Here is a 25000-nt window from a genome sequence, read left to right as displayed (position 1 = left end):
AATTAACAGCGGCAACGGTATCTCCAGTTTCCTTTCCGGCCGTTCTGTCTCTGCGGTGGTAGACGGTCACTGTTCTTCCCCTAAACCTATCAACAGTGGTGTTCCACAGGGCTCTGTCCTATCACCCACTCTCTTCCTGTTATTCATCAATGATCTTCTTTCCATACCAAACTGTCCTGTCCACTCATTCGCCGACGACTCCACTCTGCATTATTCAACTTCTTTCAATAGAAGACCCTCTCAACAGGAAGTACACGACTCCAGACTGGAGGCTGCAGAACGCTTAACCTCAGACCTTGCTATCATTTCCGATTGGGGCAGAAGGAACCTTGTGTCCTTCAATGCCTCAAAAACTCAATTTCTCCACCTATCAACTCGACACAATCTTCCAAACACCTGTCCCCTATTCTTCGACAACACTCAGCTATCACCATCTTCAACAGTAAACATCCTCGGTCTATCCTTTACTCAAAATCTCAACTGGAAACTTCACATCTCCTCTCTCGCTAAATCAGCTTCCTCGAGGTTGGGCGTTCTGTATCGTCTCCACCAGTTCTTCTCCCCCGCGCAGTTGCTATCCATATACAGGGGCCTTGTCCGCCCTCGTATGGAGTATGCATCTCACGTGTGGGGGGGCTCCACTCACACAGTTCTTCTGGACAGAGTGGAGTCTAATGCTCTTCGTCTCATCAGCTCTCCTCCTCCTACTGATAGTCTTCTACCTCTTAAATTCCGTCGCGATGTTGCCTCTCTTTCTATCTTCTATCGATATTTCCACGCTGACTGCTTTTCTAAACTTGCTAACTGCACTCCTCCCCCCTCCCGCGGCCCCGCTGCACACGACTTTCTACTCATGCTCATCTCTATACTGTCCAAACCCCTTATGCAAGAGTTAACCAGCATCTTCACTCTTTCATCCCTCACGCTGGTAAACTGTGGAACAATATTCCTTCATCTGTATTTCCTCCTGCCTACGACTTGAACTCTTCCAAGAGAAGGGTATCAGGACACCTCTCCTTCCGAAAATGACTTCTCTTTCGGCCACCTCTTTTGATTCTTTTTTAGGAGCAGCGAGTAGCGGGCTTTTTTTTAATTATTGTTTCCTTTTTTTTGTGCCCTTGAGCTGCCTCCTTTGTTGTAAAAAAAAAAACAAAAAAAAAACTAACAAAGGAAATAAAATATTTCATAAAGAAGCGCAAGTATATGAAAGAGAGAGCCCGAAGGAATGAGACAGACTCAGCAGAATTGATAAAACTTATCAACAGCAACAACATTAATGATGCTCATAAATGTCATATGGATAAGATAGATCGATGTGTCAAGAATGGCAAAAACATTAAAACAATTTAGAGAAACTGGAAATTGGCAGATACTATTTTTTTTTGCTCGAAAAGAGACAAATGGCAACGTAACAAATATTATAGTGAAGGTAGTTATGGTTGCGGCAAGATATTAGACCGAATTTTAAGAGAATCATAGTGGCAGAAGGATACTGATGAGAAGAATGGTTCGTTGAACTTGGAAGTTGTAATCATGTTGTTAAGAGGTCTGACTAGGCCATAGTGAAGGAGTACTCTAGTCGTCATGACACGTGCATGGTTTGATGTCAGTATGATGCTGATTATTCAGAGGCAAATATCAAGATAATATAAAAAAAATATATATTTTCAATAAATTCAAAACCATTATTTTCGTATCATCACTACCATCGGTAAAATGAGATGAGATCCTGTGTTTTCACCCGAATTCAATTTTCTTTAAATAGGATTGTAGAATGGACTTTCCTTTGCCCCAGCAAACATGGTTATGCCAGGCCTGCATCTTGCCAGTGCTGGCAAGTCATCATAAACTAAATCGATTTTGAATCGGTAAGCCATCACGTAGTAATGGGCCCAGCAGCGGGTCATTTGCTTGCCGATATATGTTTGCACCCCGGGCCAGAAACATCTGTATTGGCATTTCGTAACCATACTGCAGCCAATACTGGACCTATGCAGCCTTCTATTAATACCAATGCCGGCCCACTTCTGAGCCGGTTCTAGGCCAACATGGACCAACTGTTTCCATTACCACCCCGCTTTGCAGCTGTGATTTTCCTTTTGCCTTCTCGAAGCTTCATCTCATTGACTGTGTATGTCTTTAGAAGACGACCTTATGGAGGAACAGACGCTGTTCCTCCAAAATGTTGTCTTCTAATGACATACACAGTCAATGAGATGAAGCTTCGAGAAGGCAAAAGGAAAATCACAGCTGCAAAGCATGTTGGTATTGAGAACAGTTAAAATCACAATGAAATCCAGACAACAAGTAACTGCAAACACAACATTAAAATGGGATTGCCAAATTATATGATGCCAGTATTCTGGATTTTCAAGTGTTAGGGTTCTAATAGATGCTATAATTTATCATCCATTTTCTTTGAATCATTTTAGATCTTTGATAATACAATAGTATCTTATCATTAAATAATGAGGCCAAAAAACTATCTATGTTGCACAGTAACTTTGACCACATTCAATATATAATGGTGGTTATATGACTGGACACATATTGCAAGCATCGATGAAAAATAAATGAATGCAAATTGTAACATCCGTGAACCTAAAGATTGTCAGACCTAAGGATCGACATGAAAAAATGCAACTCAAATACAAAAAATGTAATTTTGCTGCTTCATATCAAGCACTGAACCTTTTAACTTTGCTTGGCATGGTGCTGTTTGACCTTGATATGTCTTACACTGGCAAGATTTAAGATTGGCAAAGAGTGAGCTAATTTACTGCTAGAATGTGTCATATAAGTTCTATAAATAAGACGATAATCATTATATGATGCGATATATATTCTGTTCATAAGAAATCAAAAGCAAATCACAGCGTCATGGTGATATACATCTTTCCCTCTTTACTATAAAACAGGCAAATCACAGCATCATGGTGAGATACATCTTTCCCTCTACACTATAAAACAGGCAAATCACAGCATCATGGTGAGATACATCTTTCCCTCTGTACTATAAAACAGGCAAATCACAGCATCATGGTGAGATACATCTTTCCCTCTACACTATAAAACAGTCAAATCACAGCATCATGGTGAGACACATCTTTCCCTCTATACTATAAAACAGGCAAATCACAGCATCATGGTGAGATACATCTTTCCCTCTATACTATAAAACAGGCAAATCACAGCATCATGGTGAGATACATCTTTCCCTCTATACTATAAAACAGGCAAATCACAGCATCATGGTGAGATACATCTTTCCCTCTATACTATAAAACAGGCAAATCACAGCATCATGGTGAGATACATCTTTCCCTCTATACTATAAAACAGGCAAATCACAGCATTATGGTGAGACACATCTTTCCCTCTATACTATAAAACAGGCAAATCACAGCATCATGGTGAGATACATCTTTCCCTCTATACTATAAAACAGGCAAATCACAGCATCATGGTGAGATACATCTTTCCCTCTATACTATAAAACAGGCAAATCACAGCATCATGGTGAGACACATCTTTCCCTCTATACTATAAAACAGGCAAATCACAGCATCATGGTGAGACACATCTTTCCCTCTATACTATAAAACAGGCAAATCACAGCATTATGGTGAGATACATCTTTCCCTCTATACTATAAAACAGGCAAATCACAGCATTATGGTGAGATACATCTCTCCCTCTACACACACACACACACACACACACACACACACACACACACACACACACACAGGATATGGAGAAGATTGATAGAGAAGACCTAGTGACGAAGGACGTAAGTGGTAGAAGAGGGCATATCAAGAAACTGAAAAAGACGACATTCAGAAAAAGACACAAAGAAACAACACAGTTTTCCACATAGAAGTATAACAGCTAGGAATGAACTTCATGAGATTGTGTGTGCAAAAACAATACATGAATTTAAGACAAAGTTGGATGGAAAAAGATATAAAGACGGGACGACAGCATGAGCCTAAGTATGGCTCTTTTCCTGTATATTACAACTAGGTGAATACACACACACACACACACACACACACACACACACACACACACACGGGAATCTCACCCCAAATCCTGCATCCTGTTTATAGCGTAATTGATGCACTGTACTCCTGAAAAAAAAATATCTCCTTCAACTCATGCAGGAAAACATTATTTTTGGTACTTTTCCTCAACTATTTCTTCATTTTGCCAACAAAAATCACCATTATCTGTGAAAAATAAATAAAACAGGAAGCAGAATGAACCTAATGTCCTGTATCCTTTTCATAGCTTAATGGGCCGTATTGGCTATCTGGCGGTGACTCAGAGACAAGTACTGTTTTGACTTAACTCGGTTCCACTTTTCTATTTCGGGAAAAATTAATACTGGCTGTCGTTTGGAGCCAAATGTCCAAACGTAGTACCTGCTGATAGAAAAAAAAATGTATTTACTCTTTGCTGGTAAGGTTTTAAGGTTTGCGTCTGTGTGTGGTGTGTGTGACCACTGAGGGGCGAATGTGCCGCGGGCTGCAGTCTCCTGAGCGGCCCAAACAGGCAAAACACTAGCTTGGAGATTTTGTATTTTTTCGCCCAGGGCTTTATTTTGCTCTCCAGCAGCTTAAGAATGATTTAACTTGCTGTTAAATAATTGTTAACAGCTATTTTGATTTCTGTTCTTAAGATAAGTAATTTACAGACGCCCTCTCGCTGGAGAGGGTGTCTGACGAGAAGTCAAAATAGCTAAAGGTTCTTAAACTAACAATTATTTAACAGCAAGTTAAATAATTCTTAAGCTGCTGGAGTATAAAATAGAGCCCTGGGCGAAAAAATACGAAACCTTCCAGCTAGTGTTTTGCCTGTTTGGGCCGCTCAGGTGACTACGGCCCGCGGCACATACGCCCCTCAGTGGTCACATACACCACACTCAGACGCAAACCTTAAGGGTAAATACATTTTTTTTCTACAAGCAGGTACCACGTTTGGACATTTGGCTCCAAACGACAGCCAGTATCAATTTTTCCCGAAATAGAAAAGAGGAACCGAGTCAAGTCAAAACTACTTGTCTTCGAGTCGCCGCTGGATAGCCAATACAGTTGATGCACTGTACTGAAAAAAAAAAAAAAAAAAATCTCCCTCAACTCATGTAGGATAACATTATTTATGGTACCTTTCCTCAACTGTTTCTTCATTTTGCCAACAAAAATCACCATTATCTGTGAAAAATAAAACAGGAAACAGATTATTCAAACGTAAATTAACTAACTCTTCAACTGAATTGAAAAAAAAACTAATGAACAATAATAATGATAATAATAATAATAATAATAATAATAATAATAATAATAATAATAATAATAATAATAATAATAATAATAATAATAATAATAATAATAATAATAATAATAATAATAATAATAATAATAATAATAATAATAATAATAATAGTGATGAATACAGTATTAACTACATGAAACATTGCAAGAAGTTAAGGGGATTCAAACAGAAACTGAAAATAACAAATCCAGTAATTTAATCTTTTCCTTGGAGAATCTTTTGTAATGCATGAGATGAAATTCTTTCCATCACTTTCCCAGTAAAAAAGAACCGTATACAAATACTTAAACCATACTCTGACATGGCTATTGTGATCAATCACCTAATTAAGATCTAGCCATCTATGTCTGACAAAACACCATCTTGTGATGAATGTGCTGAATCATTTGACTGGGATTTCAACCTTTGTGCTCTACCTCCACAACGATTGCCGGAACAACGGAGATATTTCATAATTGATTGACCTATCTCCTTCTCGTCTGTAGAAAACTGTGGCTTCCTGAGCAGCACTCCTGTCAAAAAATAATGTGATGTAAATATATTAACTATACATTATTAATTCTGTAAAATCTAATGGTCACTGAAAGGTTGCTGTTCCTCTACTCTAAACCTTCTCATCACCTCCGCATTGGTCACCCTGTCTTCCCAGTCAGGTGTTAGTTAAATAGGGAAGGTTACAGTGGCGTATCTATTTGTGGGTGAGAAGCCAATAACCTCCAGGTGCCTAACCACTGGCCAGTGGGCACAGCTGCCGTATGGCAAGGGAACAGTGTTCCACCATGTAGGACTGAGGAAGCATGCATGGAACATTATGAATAATTTCTACTCATGACTTACTCTCGAACTCAAGTACAATAAATATTTTTCCTCCGCTTGAAAGAAAGTATAAGATTTATGTAACTATCTCTCTGATACCTCACTCCATTCGGGAACGTCTAACAAAGAGGTGGCCACAGCAGAAGAGCTTCCACCTTTTCTTTATTCACCTGGAGGATAGTTTCTTTGAATTGTTTATGGGAAGAAAACAATATATTCAATGTTTATGATAACCAACATAGCAGTCTTCTAATACTAACATCAAGTATCATTTAGCATTTCTTAAGTTGGACTGTTCTAAATACATGATTCATATATACTTGAAATTGTACTCACCACACACCAGTTGACAAAGCTTTGTTGATTTGAATCCTATCTTGGTGAAATTCTCCTTTATTTTCCAACACTTCTTGCCCTCCCAATTGAATCTCTGTTGCAGTCGATTTGACCTGACAGTATCCAAAATTGACTTTACTGCAACTTTCAATGTAGTTCCTTCCAAAACCTTCAGCCGTTGTACCTAAAACATATAACTTTGATAATAATATGTTCTTTGTTATTTTGTATCATACATTTGAAGTATTTTCCCAACATACATGTCGCTTGATTTAACGACTAGAGTGTGATCAACTAGTTTTGCAAACTCAAACTAAAAGAACCTGACTACTTCTATCACACACAGTTAGTGTAAAATATGTAAAACATTATTCCAGTTTATTTTGTTATCATTCATTGTTACACAACCTTAAGTAATCATTACCAAGGGCCTCTAGATGCATAAACACAATAAAAAAATAAAAGGATCACTTAAATAAACTTCAAACAAGGGATAAAAAAGGAAAAAAGGAAAACTTTAAATAGTTTCTTAATTTAATAACAAAAGAAATTATACTAACACAACAAAAATGAAAGTGAAATATTTATAAGTTCCAAAAGATAAGTCCAGTTACTACTTTAAAATAAAATAAGCACAACAGTAAAGTACGGTAAATAAATAAAATCACGAATATGAAAACACAAATAAATCCTACAACATAACATCTAACCCGCAGACACACACACACACACACTAAGTGACCGGGGAAATTCACATTATATTGTACTTACACAAGACGAGAGAGGAGCGGTAGGGGAAGGGAGGGACCAAGGCACCTGGAATGTTGAAGTGAAGTGAAGGCAAGAGAAGGACTTTTTATACAATTTAAAAGAGGGAGGGAAAGAAACACAAAGGGGTGGAACAAATCATTATTTTACACATAATTTAGGGCAGGGATTGGTCACAATTAGTGGGCGGAGAAAATACAGCTTAGTGAGTGGACACGATAACAGGGTACTATGGGCAGTGTATGAAGGTCATTGTAGGTCACACCCAAACATGGATAGTGTTCTGTGAGTGGCTTTTTTTAGAATGGTTAACAATGAATTAATAGCTGTGAGATAATTGAATATCAACAGCCCATTGTCACAGCTGGCTTTGTGTATTTTCTGAAACAACTGGAGCTACTTTTGGATGACTTGTGAATTCACTGTCACAATCAAATACCTTTACTTCATTACTAAATAAAGAACAAATTTCAGTTTGCTTTCGTATGTGAACATCTGTATTTAACACCTGCTGAACTCCACAATCTACATCCTGCTTCCTCTCACATGACAATATCACATCATCATCACTATCACCCAGAGAGTCAGCAGTAGTGTGCGCAAGACTGACACATTGATGAGGGATTGATCGTTGTGCATGTTTGGGTTGGCTTGTATATGAATTCTGAGAATATTTTCTCTTAGCTTTTTCGGGCTAATCCTCACTTTGAAGACTTCGTCTTTCATAAATTTATCAAAGAATACTCACCACCTGTGTGCAGAGTAGTAAATTGCTCAAGGATGATGGGACGGCTTCTTGTATGAGCAGCTTACAGGTCAGGTCAGGTCAGATGTAAGTCGGGAAGCTTGGCCTTTGTGTCGGGGCTTCCCTGATGTTGTTTCAAGTCTTCTTATGCTGCTGCTTCCATTACGTTCTTTCGTTGGCTTTCTCTTTTCCTCCACATCTCATACACTATTTCCTTGGATTCTTGTATCTTTAGCTCGTTGAAGAGGAGTAATTGTCCTATGATATTTTCTTCATTTTCTATGTATGGTACTTGCAGTAAAATTGTCTTTCTTATTTCTGCATATCCTGGGCACCACAACAGAAAATGTATTAAATCCTCTACATTCCAGTAAAAAAAAAATGCATTTAGTGTTTCCGTTAGTGTGTCTATTTCTATCATGTTGTCTTAGATTATTTGTTCTTGCTTTAAATAATATTTGTGACGATGGTCTATTGTCGTATATTTTCTCCTCCGACATTTCTGTCTTCCAATTTTTATATATTGATAAACTTGATTTTTCTGTTACTTCCTGCTGCCATCTCTTACTATCCCAGTCTATGATCTTATTCTTTAATTTTTCTTTCTTAATTGCTCTTAGGTCAGAGTAATTTAGATTAGTGTCGTTCATAAATTGCTTAGTTGACTTAAATCAATAATCATTCCTTGTTGTTGCCTTTTCCTCTATGATCCTCCTCATCAGTTCATTTCTTTCATTTTCTTCTATATATTTCAAATAATTTAGCTGGTTTTGCCTGATTCTAGTCTCCATGGCGCTTGACCCAATCTCTCCTCTCAAGACTGGAACCTGAGCATAGCTTGGTGCTCCCAGGATTGCCCTATACACGGAATTTTCAATCCTCTGTAACTTTTGAATTTCATCTTTGGTATAAGCTAAAATACTAGATGCATACAAAATTGTTGGTAAGACAATACTCTTCCAGTAAGTTACATCGTAAACAAAATTTAAGCGGGATCTTGATCTTGATCTTGATGTCACAAGTGGCTTGATCTCGGACGTAAGCTACCTGTAATCCCGATCGGAAAACAGATAATCCATTTTTTTGTTGGCCGACTGGTTTTACTTAAGGACTATCCTTGGTTTTACTTCTTGTTGGACACACACACACACACACACACACACACACACACACACACACACACAACATATATACATATACGTATACATACATTATATATATATATATATATATATATATATATATATATATATATATATATTAATATATATATATATATATATGCATATATATATATATATATATATATATATATATATATATATATATATATATATATATATATATTATAAAATAAATGCAATTAATGTACATTATACATTAGCTCTATGATTGAGGCAAACCGTTTCGGGCCAATTTGGTTTTAGTAGTAATTGGTTCAATTAGCATTTACTGATGTAAGGCCGACACCGCTAACGAAGTGGTTTGCCGCAACAGTCACTCAGCCGCTGCTGCCGACACGACCCCGACGGTAGCCAATGCTGACCCAATAAGCTCATGTTTGCTGGGACATTGTCTTGTCACAGAATCCATGGATTTGAATAAGCATAATACTTACGAATTTTCACTTCAACGTACTCATTTTTCCCCTTTTTTTTTTTTTTAGTTTTCCCCTTCTTGTGACTAACCTATAAAACTTATATGAAAATCTGGCAAGACGATAGAGTTCTTTTAAAGGTCTTTTCAAAACTGCAAACATATCTAAAATCGGTTGAAAACTTTCCATTCTCAGGAATTTTGAAGTTAGGAAAATGACTTTTTGCGTTATGGGCATTTAAAGTTTTTACTTACTTCGCCACCCTTTCATCTTTTTCTAGGCGTTTCTTTTGGCCAACAAATATCATCATATCATTATTCGTTGTATTCTACAGCAGTTTGGATGACAGCATTTGATTTTCATAGCTGCTGTTCCCCTCCTCTTGATAAAGATACTATATAATCTGGTGTCCACCTAAATCACGAGACCAATTCCTCGAGTCATCCAGGAGCCGTCATTGCTTACGTCGATGTCCATCAGGCCATTATCCCTCTGCCCAAGCCTGGCATAATGTTGTCTTACGGCTTTGTGGCCTTCCTTGATGGTGATGTAGAATTCTTCCATTTTCTCAGAGATACTGTGCATGGGACTCGTGCCCCTTAGAATGTAGGCCTGGCAGTTTCATTGAAGCTGCCAATACAGAGAAGGCATTGTAGCCTTGGTTACTGATAATGGTGTGCACTACTAGGGCCAGGCGTATGTAAAAAATAACAAAAAATTAAGGAAAAGTAATATTTACTAAGAAAACGGGATATTCAAATTACGTGCGGTCCTTTCAATGAGCGCGTGGGACGCAATTTAAAGGGCTTTTTAATTAAAACTGATCACCGAGAAAACATAAGTGTCCCAAGACACTCTATATATATGGTTTTCTCTTATATCAAAATAAAGATTTTTTTTTCGAGGGTATACTGACCTAGTCAAACCCCTTAAGTAAATAAAACTTCCATAGTAATGAATAGGGCAGAGCACGGAATGAGGATACTTACTATTGACCGAACGAATTTAATACAGACAATGATGTGTTAAAAAAAGCTAGCTTAGGTATATAACAAAACGCATGAAGAGTCGGAAAGTCCTCAGAGCCTTTCGAACATCAATAATTCAATTAGCAAAACAGAGGAGATGCATCATTGAAACTGCAATAACAGTGAAAATATCCGTAATGAACACCACTGAGTGCCGGAAATCGAACCCGAGACTTCCGAGTAGAAGCCAGGCAGCATACCAACTAGGCCAACGATGAGCAAAAGATCACCGCGCCAGAAGCCGCTTCTGCAGACTATACCTGACGCCCTCGCCCCGCACTGTGGACAGAAGGTAAAGGTGACCCCGCTCAAACACGCAGCCCGTCGGAAACACTTTTAATCGACCCCTTATGGCACATACGGTGTATGTAAACATTAGAGAAACTGCAATAACACAGTGAAAATATCCGTAATGAACACCACTGAGTGAGATACAAAAAAGAAAACAAAACTACAGACAGGCTGGAGTAGGTAGGAAGACACCTACCGAACGGACGCAAGCCACTCCCGGTGACGTATATATGGGAAGTGAGGAGGGTGCTGAAGCTCTCCAAAGAACCTTTCCATGTCCTCACTAACCGTTTTCCTATTGTCTCATCAACACCAGAGAGTAGTTCAGCATGCTCTCTAAAGACAGATCCTCTCCTATCCACACCATACTATATTCGCACAACATACACACCTTTTCCCAAAATTCAAAATTCAAAATGGCGTACCAAAACAATGCCTCGGAGTCCCCGCCTGGGGGGGGGGTGTCACAAATTCCCCCAGGGGTACTCCCCTTCTGGCTGCCGACCTGAGAGGTGTCTTGATAACTCCTCGAACCTATTTCTAATCAATTTCTGCAACATTCGCGGTCTTCGTTCTAATTTTCATTCTGTAGAACACGATCTCTCCTCCTCTAAACCTCACCTTCTCTTCCTCACCGAAACACAGGTTTCAGAAGCTACTGACAGCAATCTCTACTCTGTTCCCCCCTACTATCTCTATCCTAAATTTCAATCCAAAGGTGGATGTTGCGCCTACGTGCGCAACGACATCACTCGCTCTTGTGCCCACGACTTTGACTCTTCAGACTTCTTGACCCACTCTCCCTTCGCTGAAATCTCCATTTTGGGAAATTTCAATGGTCACCACCAGCTGTGGCTTTCATCCTCTTTCACTGACCAGCCTGGTAAACAAGCCTACAACTTTGCTCTCCTCAATGACCTAGAGCAGTTGGTTCAGTACCCTACACGTATTTCCGACCGTCTTGGATACCGGCCCAACATACTAGACCTCTTCCTTACCTCTAACCCTTCTGCTTACTCTGTCAAACTCTTCTCTCCGTTGGGCTCCTCCGATCACAACCTTATTTCTGTATCCTGTCCTATCGCTCCTGTACACCCTCTGGACCCACCGAAGAGGCGATGCTTCTGGCATTTTGCTTCAGCTCGGTGGGACGACCTGAGGATGTACTTTTCCAATTTCCTGTAGAATGATTACTGCTTCCAGGATAGAGACCCCTCTGTGTGTGCTCGCATCACAGAGGTGATTGTCTCTGGAATGGAGGCATACATTCCACGTACTTTCTCTACTCCTCATGCTAAAAAGCCTTGGTTTAATCACGCTTGTTCTCGTGCTGTCAAAGATAGAGAGGCAGCTCACAAAAGGTACCAGAGCCTTCGAACTCCCTCTAACCATGATCTTTACATTTCTGCCCGGAATCGTGCCAAATCTATTCTCCGATTTACCAAAAACTCCTTCATTGAAATAAAATGCCAAAAACCTTACTTTTCAAATTTTTACCGTGACTTCTGGCATCTAGCCAAAAACATCTCCACCTTCACTTCTTCATCTTTCCCTCCTGTGCTTAGTCCTGACGGCAGCACCGCCGTCTCATCTATTTCGAAGGCTGAACTCTTCTCTCAAACTTTCTCTATAAACTCCACTCTGGACGATTCTGGGCATATTCCTCCTACTCATCCCCCCTCTGACCCCTTTATGCCTGTTATTAAGATTCTTAAGAATGATGTTTTCTATGCCCTCTCTGGCCCCAGTCCTCAGAAGGCTTATGGACCTGATGGAGTGCCTCCTATTGTCTTTAAAAACTGTGCTTCCGTGCTGACACCCTGCCTGGTCAAACTCTTTCGCCTCTGCCTGTCAAAATATACCTTTCCTTCCTGGTGGAAGTATGCCTTCATACAGCCTATGCCTAAGAAGGGTGACCGTTCCAATCCCTCAAACTACAGATCGATAGCTTTGCTTTCTTGTCTATCTAAAGCTTTTGAATGAATCCTTTACCGGAAGATTCAAAAGCACCTTTCCACTTCTGATCTACCTGATCGCCAGTATGGGTTCCGCAAGGGGCGTTCTACTGGTGATCTCCTTGCCTTCCTAACTGACTCTTGGGCATCCTTTTTTAGCCGTTTCGGTGAAACCTTTGCTATTGCGCTGGACATATCAAAAGCTTTTGACAGGGTCTGGCACAAATCTTTGCTTTCCAAACTACCCTCCTACGGTTTCTATCCTTTTCTCTGTACATTTATCTCAAGTTTCCTCTCTGACCGTTCTATTTCTGCTGTGGTAGACGGTCACTGTTCTTCCCCTAAACCTATTAATAGTGGTGTTCCATAAGACTCTGTCCTATCTCCCACTCTCTTTCTGTTGGTCATTGATGATCTTTCCAGAACGAACTGTCCTATCTATTCTTACGCCGATGACTTTATTCTGCATTACTCTACTTCTTGTAATAGAAGACCCACCCAACAGGAACTAAATGACTCCAGGCTGGAGGCGGCAGAACGCTTAGCCTCAGACCTTACTATTATTTCTGATTGGGGCAAGAAGAACCTGGTGTCCTTCAACGCCTCAAAAACACAGTTTCTCCACCTATCCACTCGACACAATCTTCCAAACAACTATCCCCTATTCTTTGACAACACTCAGCTATCACCTTGAACACTAAACATCCTCGGTCTATCCTTAACTCAAAATCTCAACTGGTAACTTCACATCTCTTCTCTTACTAAATCAGCTTCCTCGAGGCTGGACGTTCTGTACCGTCTCCGCCAGTTCTTCTCCCCCGCACAGTTGCTATCCATTTACAGGGGCCTTGTTCGCCCTCGTATGGAGTATGCATCTCATGTGTTGGGGGGGCTCCACAGAGTGGAGTCTAAGGCTCTTCGTCTCATCAGCTCTCCTCCTCTTACTGATAGTCTTCTACCTCTTAAATTTCGCCGCCATATCTTCTATCGATATTTTCATGCTGACTGCTGTTCTGAACTTGCTAACTGCATGCCTCCCCCCCTCCCGCGGCCTCGCCACACACGACTTTCTACTCAAGCTCATCCCTTTACTGTCCAAATCCCTTACGCAAGAGTTAACCAGCATCTTCACTTTTTCATCCCTCACGCTGGTAAACTCTGGAATATTCTTCCTTCATCTGTATTTCCTCCTGCCTACGACTTGAACTCTTTCAAGAGGAGGGTATCAGGACACCTCTCCTCCCGAAATTGACCAATCTTTCGGCCACTCCTCTAACTCTTTTTAGGAGCAGTGAGTAGCGGGCTGTTTTTCACATTTGTTTCCTTTTTTTTGCCCTTGAGCTGACTCTGCTGTAAAAAAAAAGACAACGTTATCTGTAACCTACATCATTTCAACAAGGTCATAACAAAAACACTAAGAGCAATACTAGACTAAAACCATCCAAATGAATAGTAAGCTGGATTTTATAGTGCACACTCATTAAGTGACCACAACCAAAATTATTCAAGTTGTTGAAGAATCCGTAGAATAGAATCAACCGATAAGCATGGCTTTCATAAACAACATTGCATTAAAGTTATTAAAAGTTTCAGCAATCAATTATGCACTCAAGATGTGAATGAACCGTACATAAAGTTGGGTGCATATATATATATATATATATATATATATATATATATATATATATATATATATATATATATATATATATATATATATATATATATATATATATATAAACACACACACACACACACACACACACACACACACACACACACACACACATGCAGGTGAAGGGAATCTCCCATTTATAAGACCTATCTGATTTTTCTTTGCAAATCTTGGAGTCTTTGTCTGTCTTCGTCATTGAGGATCGAGTTACCAATCTTTGTGTCGTCTGCAAATTTACTAATGAGATTATTGATTTAAGCGTCCACATCGTTGATATAAATAATTAACAGCACTGGGCCAAGAACCGAGTCCTGAGGGACACCACAAGTGGCAGGCGCCCACTCTTAGTTAAATCCATGAATCACCACCATCTGCTGTCAATTGCTCAACCAATTTGCGATCCATACCTTACCGTCAATACCTTGTTGGTTTAATTCATAAAGCAGTTTGTCGTGTAGAACTTTCTCAAACACTTTCTGGAAATCAAAATACACTAAGTCCAATGATTTGGTTAGTTCACAAACCGAGAAGAGGTCGTTATAAAAGATTAGTAGGTTTGATAGACGGGATCTCTTTTTACGGAAGCCATGTTGTGAATCTTTAATGTACCGTATTGGTATCAGTCTGCCTCTTCGCCGCCAGAGGCCCCTCGTATGCGATACAGGTCAAAAGAAGAAGAATAAACGGCGACGAACGTAAACAAACATTGGCTGAAGGGGCTGTAAAGGCCGTGGTCCCACAGCATAACTGGCCCTCTAATTAGGTTACCATAATTTTCTACATGCAAACCAAGACAGTTTTTAATTATGAGGTATTCACATTATACACTGCTATATGTTTACTGGAAATGCATTTAATTCTTAGTAAGAAAAGATAATGCAACATTATAATACAATATCTTTGTTTATGGACCTGGTTTATAAAAGAAAAAAATCATTCGACTCCTTTATTTTTTTTATACAGTACATAAAAAAATGTCATTTGACTCCTTTATTTTTTATACAGAACTGAAACACAGAGAAATGCCTGAGCTACCTAAATGAAAGCAGGTAGTGCGATGAGAGGCCTCTTTGTCAACTTTACTAGTTATCCTACTCCTTTTTGGACCATTCATATTTTTTAGTAAAGATTACTTTCTTCAGCATCTTAGTGTCACTTTTTACCTTATCAAAAAATTGTGAACATGTTAAATTTATGTTCATCTAACAAGAAATCAAGGCCTTAACCGTGATTTCTGACGTGTTACTTCGGTCTTGAGACCAAACATTGTTCATGATAGAGAAGACTCTCCACAGGTGCTGAGGTGCCGGGTAAAGAAAATACGAACTTCGTGACTCGCTTGAGATTAATAACCGACAGATTCTATTCGTTTAAGTCACTGAACATTTCGACCCATTTTACTTGAGATGTGGCCTGCCTTTCTTCCCAGTTTTTCTTTCTAGTAAAGTCCGACATGTAGTGTTTGGCTACCACTACCTCATCAAACAAACTATCAACATCAATTACAGCCTTTCCTTATAGATTATTGATACATTCTGCTGTTTTCTCGACTTCAGACCAAGTAACTTCTCCTCTAGTTACCCATTTATGGGACTCTGCGTCTTCAAAACTTTTCTCCCAGAGTGATATGTATGCCAGACATCTGTCATAGAAAGCACTGATGTCATTCTTAAAAGACCTGACAAGTTGACACTGATCTCTCCAGATTCCTCTAACTTGCGTGACAACACTTTTGCTCCATGTGGAATTAAACTGTTATCTTTCCTCTCCTTCACGTTCATCTTTAACAGGTCTAGTTCATTAGCTACCTCTGTTGCACTGATATTCTGTCTTTCCATCTTCAGGGTAGTCTTACTGAACAAATTTAGCTGCCCATGAACAAACCGTAAATACACTTCTTGGCTTGGCTCCTCAAAATATCTTTTAATTATTGCTGGGCATTGCTCTTGGGAATTAAAGTAGCTCTTTAACCCTTCAAATATATTAAGAATCCTCTCCAGAGCAGGAAGAAGTGACAGAAATCTTGTATTACCATGTTGCAAAATTCTTTTATACTGTACTTCTGCAAATTCTTTCAGTTGAGTCACACGAACAGTATTGTAAAAATATTTGTAGATTTTCACAACAAAACTTTCAGTGTCAAATGGCAAAAGATCAACAGCATTTTGAAGGCAGTTGTGTACTATGTGTGCTGCACATCCTGTCCCTACCAGGTTTCTTCCGATTTCCTGCTAAGTCTGAAACATACGTTGTTTTCTCCCCTTCTCCTTATTCCTCCAAAATTAGTGTTACAATTGTCACCACAAAACCCTACAACTTTCTCAACAAGATCATGTTGGTTAAGAACAGAAAGAAGATGATCTGCTACAATTTCAGAAGTTTCCCCAGGAATTGACTTAAATCTAGCAATTTAACTTTTACACCTTCACGAGGTAAAAAATATCGAACAATCACAGGCACAAGCTTGATTTTCCTTCTGTTCGAAGCATCTATTGTGACGCACACAAACCTGGATGTGTTCAGTTCTTCATGTAACTCCTCACTACACATAGGTGCAATTACATTTAGAATAACTGCCTCACATTTTGTCCTAGCTAATGCAAATTTGGGTTAAAAAAAAATTGTTGCCAGTTTGGAACTACAGTCTGACGATTTAAAACTTAATCCATGAACAGCTGTGTGATATGCAAAAGTAGCTTCTTTTGCAGCAACAGCTAGAGCCTTATCATCTGGCTCTGTCTTGAAAAAGTTTGCAACCGATGATGTAGACGCTATTGCTAAAAGAGATGCTTTATGTTTTGCAGTTTACAAATGATCTTTGATATCAGAACGCCCTCCATGGCTCACTGAAAATGTTGACCCACATTGGCTGCATAGCACTTCTCGGTCACTACCATTGCATGCTTGTTTGAGAAACGGAAAATCTTTCTTCAAATCGCCACTATAAACACACGCCTGCGCCAGAACGGGCTGGGCCGACCATCAGGCCCCACCGAGAATAGGCCGCGACGTAAAAAAAAAAAAAAAAAAATAAATAAATAAACAAATAAATAAATAAATAAATATATAAATATATATATATATATATATATATATATATATATATATATATATATATATATATATATATATATATATATATATATATATATATATATATATATATATATATATATATATATATATATATATATATATATATATATCGTCGGTAAATTTACACTTTCTCTTGGGCATGCTGGCTTGGATAGATGAGACAGCAAATCTAGTCAGCAATACTCAGTATTTGGTCCCGATTCTGCAAAACACAAAAATATACTTCGTCTTAGAGGTTTGTATGCTAAAACAGATAAGTCTGATCTGTAAAAATAATCGCAGAAATATTAGTATGCTTTAGCCTTTAGTACACTTTCCGGCAATACGAAAAGTTGTGTCTCCGTAATTTACAGCCAATTTGAGTTGCCAAATATGTATTTCAGCAGCAGCTTTGGTAGGTAGTCTTTAGGTTAGGTTAGGTTAGGTTGATTAGGTTAAGCCATTGAGTTAAGGTTAGGTTATTTAATTAAGTTGCTGAAATGCATATTTAGCAAGTCCAATTGGCGGAAAAGTTTGGGAGACAACTTTTCGTATTGCCCACTTTCCCCCACTTTTCATCCATACGGACGGTAATGCTTTTTTTTTCAATTTTTTAGGATGTGACAGAAATGAAATTATGATAACACCTCCACAGGCTGTAGGCCACTATTCTTTTAGCCACTAATCGCACTGTGTGGGTAATGGCACTGAAACATGCTTACTGAGTCTAATGGCACTGTCTGAAACGTATGCTTTAGAGGCTTTAGTACACTTTCCCCCACTTATCATCCATACGGTAATCCCTTTTTTTTAGGATGTGATAGAAATGAAATTATGATAACACCTCCACAGGCCACTAGTCATTTAGTCTTAGACACTGATCGCATTGTGTGGGTAATGACACTGAATGACTGAAACCGTGAAACCAGAAACACCGTATACTTTACTTTATCACGCTTTCCCACTTATCATCCATACGGCGTTACGGTAATGCCTTTTTAAGATGTGACATAAATTAAATTATGATAACTCATAGGAGGGCACATGTCGGGCCCCACTGGTTATTACAAAATAGTGGAACCATAACACAAACAATGCCATTCCATCATACAACACTGTATTAGAAAAAGTACCATATTTATAGGCTAAAATTGAGATGTCAAGACAGCCAGTCTGACCAATCACCTCCCCAGCTGTAGACACACGCCCCTGTGGTCACTTTACTCCCTCGGCTACTTTATTGACATTATGAGACACTTCTTCCCGTCCCTTACACCACAACAGCCTACGAACATTGAGGTTATAACAAGAACACAAGGGATGAACGAGGTAAATAGTGTCAATGCTCACCGTTAATATCACAGCAGCAGCTGAGCAGCTGATCGGCACCTCGTCCTCTCTCTCTCCTTGGTCAAAGTTACAAACCGGCCGGAACGCCGGGACAGGGGTTCAAAATCGGGGCTGTCCCGGGTAATCCGGGACGTATGGTAACCCTACCTCTAAAACACCCCAATAGAAAAAGAAGGCCACGCACGTGGACGCATCGCCCACGGCGTCTTGCACATACCTATGGATCATATTTGTTCCCAGTGTTCGGTCCAAGAACTCAAACTGTGCCTTGAGGATTTCAGGTGACGGCTTACTTAATATACCATACGAAAGACAAGCTTGTATCAAACTGTATTGTCAGATCATACTCGAACGATTTACAACCTTTCAAATAACAATAGTTCATCTCATTGTAGGTACATAAAATGACATCTGTCTTTGCAAGTGTTTATATGGAAGTTTTGATTATTTATAACATGGGTTATATTCAAAGCAACTTAGGTAGCATCACAATCAACAGACAGTATTTACTATTTCATGTTAATTTGAATACTAATCGTTATTTATATACAGTATACTATTAAAATATCCTTTATTTGTACTTGCACAGTCAGATCATGTAAGGTACCTGAACTGAGATGAATTATAGGCGTTTGAGGAGCCATCCAAAGGAAAACAAAAAGAAGAACAAACAACAGCAGACCTGACGGTCCTTACGAGGCTGTTTGTGACCGGGCGATAAAAACGGACAAGGACACCAGTATTCGAAATAACTTAACGTTATTACGACAATGAGTAATATCTTAGTTGCTGGTCGGATTCAAAATACTTGTATAATCTATTCTTGAAGGCCATACCTATTGTACTATCAACAACATCACAGGGTAGATAATTCCTAGCATTAATGACTCGTTTGCAGAAGAAGTGTTTAGCTTCGTGTGACGAGAATCTTTTACCACTTATCTTGAAATTGTGATTTCTTTCTTGTTCTATTTGATCGATCAATTGTAAAGTAATCTTCCTCATTAAAATCACTGAATCCTTTAAACATTTTAAACACTTCAATCAGATCGCCTCGCATTCTTCGCTTTGATAGGCTGAATAAATTTACTTCTTTATGCCTTTGTTCATAAGATAAATTTCTCAACCAAGGAATCAACTTTGTTACTCTCCGTTGAACCCGTTATAGCTTTTCAACATCTTTTCTGTAATAGGGAGACCAATACTGTACACAGTACTCTAGATGGTGTCGATCCAGCGAATTTTACAGTTTTTATATTACTTGTTCCGATTTATTATTAAAGACGGGTCCGATGAAGCCAATCTTTGAACAATGCTGACTGGGCATTAAATCGCTTGGTATAGGGATTCCAAGTACTGAACGCGATTGTTATTGTTTCCGATGTGTAACACTTTACATTTGTCAACGTTAAATTTCATTTGCCATTGACTGGCCCAACGTGCAAGTCGATCTAGATCTGATTGTAATGCTTCTTCCTCGAGTGTCGTAGTTACCTTACGAGCGATTTTTGTGTCATCCGCAAATTTTGATACTTTGCAAGTGAGCCCATCATCGATATCATTAATATAAATTAAGAAGAGAATGGTACCAAGCACTGATCTGACATCGAGCCAGTTTGATGAAAAACCGTTTAGAACTACTCTGTTTCCGCTCAGAGAGCCAGTCCACAAGCCAATTGTGAATGTTACCCGAGATTCCGTGAGCCAATAATTTACTGAGCAACGTTTGTGGGGGACCTTATCAAATGCCTTTGGAAAATCCAGATATATGATATCTACTGATCTGCTTTCATGGAACACCTTAAAAATATAATGAAAAAAAATCAAGTAAGTTAGTTAAACACAAACGTTTATTACGGAAGCCACGTTGCGAATTATTTATTATGTTATTTTCTTCGAAGAATTTCACCATATTGTCGCGAATGATAGTCTCCATTAACTTACAAACAATCGATGTCAGGCTAATTGGTTGATAGTTTCCTGGATGAGACTTGTCCCCCTTTTTGAAAATTGGTGTGATATTTGCCATTTTCCAATCCAACGGAACTTTTCAAGCTGTTAAAGATTTATTGAATATGACAGCGAGCGGCTTACAAATTTGATGTTTGATTTCTTTTAAAATCCTAGGGGTAATTTTGTATGGTAATTTTGTATGGACCTGGAGCTTTGCCTATTTTTGTCTTTTCAATTGTGCGTAAAATGTTACTTTCTACGATGAGCACGCCATTTACAATCTTTTCGGTTCTTTTAAACCTCCGGCGGTTGAGGTGATAAACCATCTTCGTCGGTAAATACGGAAGCGAAAAAAGTTATTTAGGATTGTAGCCATCTCATTTTCATCGTTCGTGTGGTTACCATTATCATTAGCAAGCGGTCTTTCGGGTATGATCTGACTAGTCTGTTTGATACAAGCTTGTCTTTTGTGTGCTTGTTGTTGTATATTATCAATGCCAAGCGGTATGTTTGGGATTTTGAAGAACTGATTTTTTTGTGTGTGTGAGTATACATAAACATTCCAATATATTATAGAAAAAATAGCTTGAATGTCTATCACACCATTTGATCTTCATGTATTCACAAACTAAAAATGCACAGGTGCAACAATTATCAAAATTCCCGCTATGTTGATTAACAGATGAAATGAAACAGATTATAGGCTACGCACATTATTATTATTATCGTTAGTATTATAAGGATTATAATTATTATTATTGATATCATAATATATTATTATTATATTATTATTCCTTATTATTGTTACTGATTTGAAAAAAACAAAACTTTTACACAGTTTTTTTGGTATAGTTGAACTTACCCATCTCCACACCAACCTCATCCTATTTTTTTAATGGATATTAAAAAAAAAGACTCAGCAATTTGCTGTTGCCCTTAGTCATAGATGTGTAAATATTTCATAAATCTGTGTTCTAGATAAAATATACACAAAATTTTTCAGTTTATTATGACATATCCGGCAGCAGTAAAATAACTGGATAAGAGCGTAATATCCATTTACATAAAGCTTATGTGGTCCACTAGCAACATAATGAGAAAAAGGTTATTCATTAAGTAATCTGGATCTGGATCTGGACGAATAATGCGCAGGGCACCCGTACAGGTGCATAACACGCATATTTGTGTTGGCTGTTGGGGGGACGGGGGAGCCGGGTGTGCAGGGGAGGGAAGTGAGTAAAGTGTAATTGTTAATGTTGATGTGTTGTGGTGACAAGTGAGTATGTATTTGTTTTCTAAATGAGTCTATTGTACCGCAGTCTAAAATCTGTTGAGGGAGGCTGTTCCAGTCATGTATGGTGCGTGGAAAGTATGAGTGCTTGTATGCGTCAGTGTTAGTGTGATACGTTTGGTATTTATGGATGTGTGTGTTACGAGTACGTTGGCTGTTTGCGTTGTGTAAGTATGTATGTGGATCAATGTCAGTGTGAGTGTTTGTGATCTTGTACATAAGTGTAAGTCTGTGTGCTTGTCTGCGTATGTGAAGAGGTTCCATGTTTATCTGTTGTTTGATCCGTGTTGTGATGCCAGGCGTTCGAGTGTAATTGTTTGTAATGAACCTACCCGCCTTGGTGTTGATTTGTTCTAACCTACCAATGTTTCTGTGTGTGTGAGGATCCCACACCGTGGAGCAGTATTCCAGTGTTGGTCTCACAAGTGTGTCATAAGCTATGTGTTTAATGTCAGGTGTGCAGTTATGTAAATTCATCCTCAGGAACCCCAGTGTTCTATTGGCTGTGGCACTGACGTGGTCTATGTGTGTTGAATTTCAAGTTAGTTGAGAGATGGATACCAAGGTACTTGTGTGTGTGAACTGATTCTAAATCTGAATTATGGAGGGTGTAAGTGTGATGGATATGGTTATGAGCTCTGGTGAATTTTAATAGTTTGCATTTATCTGGTCGGAAATGCATCTGCCAGGTGCGTTCCCACCGCTCGAGGGCGTCCAAGTCGTCTTGTAGTAGTCTGCAGTCGTCACTAGTCCTTACTGCTCTAAACAGTAAACTATCGTCGGCAAATAGTCTAGTGGAAGAGTTAGGCGTTGACAGTGGAAGATCGTTAATGTACAAGAGGAAAAGAAGGGGACCTAGAACGGTGCCTTGTGGGACACCTGAAGAAACAGGGACAGTGTTAGATGAAGATCCGTCAAGAAGAACACGTTGAGTCCAGTTAGTAAGAAATGCAGTGATCCAGTGAAGAATAGGTCCTGAAATACCGTAGTATTTCAATTTTAATGTCAGTCTTTTGTGCGGAACTTTGTCGAAGGCTTTGGCAAAATCTAAAACAATAGTGTCAACTTGTTTAATGTCACGTCGGTCAAGTAGTCTCGTCAGGTCGTGAAATGTAGTAATGAGTTGCGATTCACATGAGCGTTTAGGTCGAAAGCCGTGTTGTGAGTCAGTAAGGATGTTGTTTGTGTCAAGGTGATTCATTATGTGTTTGTGTATTATGTGTTCGAAAATTTTACATGGAATCGATGTTAGTGAGATGGGGCGATAATTGGCTGGGTCAGTGCTGTCACCTGTCTTAAATAAAGGATTAATATTTGCCAAAAGCCAGTCAGAGGGTAATGAGGTGGATGATAGGGACTGGGTGAATATGGCCTGAAGGATGGGGGCAAGGATGGGGGCAAAGGCTTTAAGGATGAAGGCGGAAATGTTGTCGGGGCCAGTGGATTTGGTTGTGTCGAGTCTTTCTAGTAATTTCTATATTCCGTTAGTCGTAATGTCAAGGGGGGGTATCTGGGGGAAGGGGCTGTGTGGCATGTTTGGTGTCAGGTTGTGTTCTTGTGTGAATACCGATTGGAAATGTGTGTTGAGTATTTGTGCTTTGTGTTGTGGGCTGGTTACTAATGTGTTAGTGTTGTCTTTAAGTGATGTAATCGTGTTAATGCCATGTTTGCGCGTCTTAAAGAACCTGAAAAACTTTCTTTTATTATTTCTTACGTCGTCTGCGAGGTAAGTTGCTATGTGTTTGCGCTCCGCTACTTTTATGTTTTTGACAAATGTCTTTTGGTGATTTTTGTAGGCGGTCCAATTATCTGTTGTGTTGTATGTCTGCGCGCGTCTGTAGAGTCTTTGTTTCTTGCGATGTTGTCTGCGTAGATCCATGGAAAACCAGGGGAGTGTGTACCTACTAGAGAGTGTTTTTTTGTGGTATGTGTCTGTTCATTGAGGCGTGTATGGTGTGTTTCAGGTTGTTCCAGTTGGTGGAAGGAGGTCTTGTGTTTGGGTCAGTCGCAAAAAAGTCAGTGCTGAAAGCAGTTAGGTCTTGTTTGATCATGTCTAAGTCAGCCCTTGAAAAAAGGAAAATTTGTCTGGGTCTCTGTTTATGTCTAATCGGTCGGAGGTCAGCGTCAACGATGAGTATGTCGTGGTCACTAAGTCCTGGGACAACCTGAGTGTTTGTTATGTTGAGAATGTTGTTAGTGAGAAAAAGGTCAAGTGTGTGCATGTGCTGTGGTCAAAGGGCCACCGTGGCCAGCGGGGCGTGTTACAGTATGTGTTCGTGTTGGCTGGAGTACTGTTTATGAGAGTGAAAATGTATTTATGATGTCAATGAATATGTCGTGTAGTTGGCGTCTGTTTGTGAGGGTCAAATGGGAAAATCGCAGTCCAGTCAATGTCAGGGAGATTGAAATCACCCGTGATCCAGATATATTTGTCTACCTGTATTTTTTTTTTTACATCAAAGGAGGCAGCTCAAGGGCACACAAAAAGAAAACAATAAAAAAAACCCCGCTACTCGCTGCTCCCAAAAAAAGAATAAAAAGAGGTGGCCGAAAGAAAGATCAATTTCGGGAGGAGAGGTGTCCTGATACCCTCCTCTTGAAAGAGTTCAAGTCGTAGGCAGGAGGAAATACATATGAAGGAAGATTGTTCCAGAGTTTACCAGCATGAGGGATGAAAGAGTGAAGATGCTGGTTAACTCTTGCATAAGGGGTTTGGACAGTGTAGGGATGAGCATGAGTAGAAAGTCGTGCGCAGCGGGGCCGCGGGAGGGGGGGAGGCATGC

General features: G+C 39.2%; 1 protein-coding gene across 5 annotated transcripts in view; it reads left to right on the top strand.

Moving 5' to 3' along the window:
* LOC126980192 (nuclear hormone receptor HR96-like) overlaps window positions 1-25000 on the top strand; it is a gene marked incomplete in the record, with an annotated part of 172268 nt that overhangs the window by 25520 nt on the left and 121748 nt on the right.

The sequence above is a fragment of the Eriocheir sinensis genome, chromosome 43, assembly GCF_024679095.1.
Source record: "Eriocheir sinensis breed Jianghai 21 chromosome 43, ASM2467909v1, whole genome shotgun sequence".
Lineage (NCBI taxonomy): Eukaryota > Metazoa > Arthropoda > Malacostraca > Decapoda > Varunidae > Eriocheir > Eriocheir sinensis.
Note: the sequence above shows the minus strand (reverse complement) of the source record. Positions and strands in the feature narration are given on the sequence as shown.